This window comes from Pyrus communis, chromosome 1, assembly GCF_041283825.1.
Source record: "Pyrus communis isolate YQ-2024b chromosome 1, ASM4128382v1, whole genome shotgun sequence".
Taxonomy (NCBI): Eukaryota; Viridiplantae; Streptophyta; class Magnoliopsida; order Rosales; family Rosaceae; genus Pyrus; species Pyrus communis.
In genome coordinates, this window is record NC_142565.1 from 16,261,920 (window position 1) to 16,267,127 (window position 5,208).

The following is a 5,208-nucleotide window of genomic DNA, read 5'->3' on the forward strand; positions in this document are numbered from 1 at the left end:
CAGAATGCTTCACCAAAATCACAGAGAAAATCATGGAAAAAAAAGGAGAGATTTAAAAGAGATTTTTTTTTGTTTGGGAAAATCAGTACGATTTTAAGGGAGAGAGTGGAGAGATGCAGTTCATTTGAAACTTCCCAGGATTAATTCATGTAGAGTGAAAATATCTGGAACGAATTTTAATGGAAATGGGATTTTAATGGGGTTGGTGGAGCCTGGAAGGGGTCTTCTGGAACTCTATTGAAATGGGATTTCAATAGGTTGGTGGAAGATGTATTGAATGAAGTGAAAGTATCTTGGCTAAAAATAATCAAATATTAATAAAATGATCAAAAAGTAACACAAAATTATGTAAGGTTTAAAAATAAGTTAGTCCATGACTTAGTCCGGCACCACACCAAACGCTTTATTATTCTTATACTACTTAGTCCATGCCAAGCCGATCTAGCTTAGTCCCTGAAGTTAGTGTAGTCTGAGATAGTCTAGTGAAACAAACACACCCTAATGGTACTCCTCTATGAAATTGTTAAGGGCCTAAACAGGTGCCTAATCAATGATCTATTCCATAAAAAAGTAAGTAGATTCTGCAGGGTTGAGTTTCGGATACGAGAATTTGTGGTAGTAATGAGGAGTTAAAGTATTTTCTAGCGAAATTCTATCGGATTTACAAACTTCATAATCGTATTCATTCATGGATGTAATCATGGTGTGCTTCAAGCAATATTGTTCATGATTAGACGGTTTGTATGAGTTAGCCAAAGGGCCATGGAATCCTATTTTAAGAGGTATTTTCGTTTGTTATGCTTCAGGCATAAGTCTTTGTATGAAGATCATGACGGAGGCTTAGTCAGCTCTTTCATGTCATTGTTGGCTTCAATAGTTACTCAACTTCTTGATAGTCAAGTGGAGATTCACGTCTTGTACCCACATAAAGTGGTTTTAGTCAAGAAACGTCCAAATCAGTGAAATCAAACTTGTTACCGTTCGACAATCCACTGAATGGATGAAACAAGATTGTGATTGGTGCTATGGAAATAAGGTATCCATAAGCATCAAAGTTAGAACATCCGAGTTCTCAAACACAGTTTACATGAAAAAAGTTGGGTTTTCATGGGTGTATTGTTTTATGAAAACTTCAGGTTTCAAAAGCACTAAATTCGAAACTACATGTTCGAGTTTAGTTATGAACTTCCAGTTCGTAAAATGAGGTACATGTCAGAACAAATAATACAATATACAATTAAGTGTAGTGGATTTGGGTTGCTTCAGGAACTCAAGTGCGAGTGCTTCAAGATTACGAAAGAGAGTCAACGATTAAAAAAAAAAAAGAAATAAAATATTGAATCGTTAATGGCTAAAAGTGGTCTTCAAGCCAATAATTTTGGATGTTTTGTCAGATTAGTAGACTGCTGGTCAGTTTAATTAATTCAATAAATCGAGACCATTCGGGGTCGATCATAGAAGCAAAATAATGCAAAGTTTTAGGCCAAATTTTGGGCTAGACGGCTGCAAGTGTGACATCCCGTCCCGGAAATACCGAAATGTACGTATGAAATTACAATTTTACCCCTAGTGTGCTTTCGTCACGTTTTGGTTGTTTGTTGTGTTGTGGCATGTGTTTGGAACCTCACACACTCCCACACACACACAGACACTATCCTTCTCTCTCTCCCTCTGTCTTCTCTCTCTCCCGAGTCCTCTATCCTTCTTCTTCTTCCTAAAAACGTACGGACCAACACACATACCCCTCAAACCGTGACAGATCGAGGAAACTAAGGACACCATTCAACTCGTGAGGTCGAGGCGAGCACAACCATACCATTTTCAGGTAGGAACCTCAACGTTTTCACGTCGAATTCACAAGCCCCGATTTATGTACTGTTCATGCAAAATTTATACGTTGAGTTTTTGGGATTTCTAAGCTTATAGGTAGCTTGGTGGTGTCCCAAGGAGCCTCGGAGTGCTTCGTTGGACGAAATTGGACGTCGGGATCGTCCTACTCGAAGTTGGCCGGTTTTGGTTGTTTGCACAGGTAAGATTTCGTAATTTTTAGCCTTTAAAAGTGGTCCAACGTGATTCTTCTAGTCTAGGGCTTTCTTTTGGTCCAAGAATTATAGAAAATGGTTGAGAAACGAAGGAGATTAGTAAGTTTAAAGTTTTTCCCAGTTTCCGGCGACCGGAGTCCGGCGAGGGTAGGCCGGAGAAGAAAGGGGAATATTCCGTCAAGTTTGACGGAATATTCCTAACGGCAGTGACGGTATCCGGTTAGATTTGACGGAATATTCCGTCAGTTTAACGGAATATTCCTGACGGCGTCTGTTGACACCGTCAGTGTGCCTGGCACGTGGCCGCGCGTGGGGGGCGCGTAGGTCCGTGCCTGTGCTGGTGCGTGGGGGCGCGTGCGGGGTCCAAAAATTATTTTAAAAATATGGTTGTGATCCTGAGGTTGTGTAGAGCACGTTGGTATATTCATTTGTCCATTTTGAGCAATGTATGAGAAGTTATTACGAGAAACGGGTTATGTGCTTTAAAGTTAACGTTTTTATAGTTGTTTCGCATTTAGGTGACACGTACCCAGAGGACGAGCGTGCACACGCGAGGCAGGGGGGCTACGACCCTTCTACATACCAGTGAGTGGGCTTTTGTTTTCCGTATATACCTATATACATTTATATTCCCAGAAATTGATTTAAAAAGGGTTATTTGCCTTATGCCATGCATGTTATTATTATCGTTTATGCATCATCACATTTATTAGTAGTGGCATGCATATACATATTTATATGTGGGTGCTGTGGAGGCATAGGTAAGTGCCATGTAAGCGTTAATTAACGATTGCATTAATTAGTGGTTAGAGATGTTTAGAGAGCTCATAACCTGCACCCCCGGTGTTAGTGCTCCCGCCCAGAGTAGGGCACAGTCCTTCACGTGATGTTCACCTCCCGCACCTTATGCTCACCTTGGATTCAAGGTAGGTGCACAGGCCTGTCGTACATACCACTTTAGGTGGTTCCGACTCGTAGGTGACCCGCGATTATTCGCCCAGTCTTCACGTGATCGTAGCACTTATTTATACCCAGGCCTGTCGTACAGACCACTTAGGTGGTTCCGACTCGTGGGCAGGTTTAGATATTGAGATTGAGATTTGAGCTCTAGATGCAGCCGTACAGGTCACGTTAGGTGACTCCGGCTGCCAGATTACATGATATTGATATGGTTATACCTGGGCACTTGCATATCACTTTGAGATTGTGGAATGGCATATCTTGAGCATGATTGGTATACCCTTGAGCATGTTTTGCATGTCTATACATACGTACATATGTTATCTTTCTGGGAAGTATACAGGTTTTACGGCGAGGGGTTAGAAAGTATTTTGTAAATGGTTTTAGAAAGAATTGTTTTTGCCCACTCACGCTTTTGTTTTGCGCCCCTCCAGGTTCTAGTTGCTTAGCCGTTGCGGTGGTTTCCCTTGTGAGCTTTTCGGCGTTCTGACAGACACTCCACATTGTAGGGTCGCCTTCGGGCGTACTACTGTTGTCGTTTTATTTGGACTGCTATAGACCTGCTCTGAATTTGTATCGCACTAACTAGCACTCATTCTAGTACTTGTATGCTTATATTTTTTTATTATTCGTACTTTTATATTACTACTTATTAGCTTCCGCACGTGCACATGGCTACGTCACCTTTGTGTGACGGCCAGCACGCTCCGATCTCGGTCGGGGTGTGTCAGTTTGGTATCAGAGCCTAGGTTTGGCAGTCCTGTGTCCTTGTGAGTATTCTAATAATTTTGGTGTCTTCTGTCAGAACTATGCCGCCTCGTCGGGAACCCCGTCGCTCTTCTGAGCCTATGTTCCCCGATATTACTCAGTTGGGGGAAGCTTTTGCTACAGCCCTTCAGGCAGTGATGCGCCCTCCCCAGAGGACTCCTCTGGAGACCATGTACAATCTGAAGTTGGATAAGTTTAAGGGCAGTGAGGGACCCGAGAGCGCAGAGCGCTGGCTAGAACACATAGAGAAGACTTTCCGGGTGCTGCATAATCAGGGGAACTTGCCTATGGAGAGGTGGGTCGAGACGACCGCTTGGTTTCTAGATACGGAGTCGGCAGCTTGGTGGGAGCAGGAGCTTCGTAGGTTGACTCCGGATCAGAGGATTGATTGGAACGTGTTTACGGGGTTGTTTAGGAGAAGATATGTACCCCCTGAGTACATTGACCGCAAGAAGCAGGAGTTTTCCGAACTGAAACAGCGGAAGATGTCAGCGAATGAGTACTACCGTAAGTTTACGGACTTGTCCCGTTATCACCCTGATGTCGCTGGTAATCCGGCGGAGATGCTCCGTCTTTTCCGTCTGGGCACCAGGAAGAAGTGGCGTTCTATGGCGTCTACGGTCCACAACGAGACTTATCGGGACTTCTATGAGATACTACTGAGGATCGAGGACTCCGAGAATATGTCGAGCGATACTGATGAAGAGAAGGACGACAACCAGAAGAAAGATGACAAAGGCAAAGGTCAGGCATCGCTCGGGGCCCGTCAGACTCAGAGCTTCAAGAGAGGTGGAGCTAGTTCTAGTTCTTCGAGTGGTGGCTTCAGTGCCACTGGGCAGGGTCGTGGAGGTAGATTTTCTGGTGGCGCTAGAGGCCAGAGGCAGGGCGATGGTGGGCGAGGCAGAGCCCCTATTTGCCGCAGGTGTAACAACCGACATTTCGGTGAGTGTAGACGTGGTAGCAACGGTTGTTTCACATGTGGACAGGTGGGACATAGAGCGGCAAATTGTCCACAGGGTCAGCAGCAGCAGAAACCACAACAGACCTTTATGCCACCGCCTGCACCACTCCAGCAGATCCAGGGTCCTAGTAGTTACGGCCAGACGGGTCTAGGTGGTGCTTACCACTATCAGGGTGATGCTGTCCCTTATGCTCCGGGGCAGTATCAGTACCCTCAGGATCCCTATTCCCAGGGTGGCTATCCCCAGTATTCGGGCGGCTATATGCCGTATCCTCCAGCCCTAGCGGGTGGTTCACAGTGGTATCAGGGAGGACAGTATCAGCAGGGGGAGATTGCCACTAGCAGTGCAGGATCTTCGAGACAGTCAGGCCAGCCCAGTCAGGGGCGTGGTGCTCAGGGACGCGGTGTTCAGGCGAGCCGAGGCCGCGGTGGGCGTCAGCAGGGACAGGGACGTCTTCACAATATTTCTCTGCAGGA

General features: G+C 45.2%; 1 long non-coding RNA gene across 1 annotated transcript; it reads left to right on the forward strand.

Moving 5' to 3' along the window:
* Positions 1-1,681: 1,681 nt before the first annotated feature.
* LOC148699261 (uncharacterized) lies at positions 1,682-4,041 on the forward strand. The gene is made up of 5 exons (XR_015955417.1): positions 1,682-1,825; positions 1,927-2,029; positions 2,546-2,627; positions 3,437-3,507; positions 3,808-4,041. It is a non-coding gene; the product is annotated as an uncharacterized LOC148699261 (long non-coding RNA).
* Positions 4,042-5,208: the final 1,167 nt, after the last annotated feature.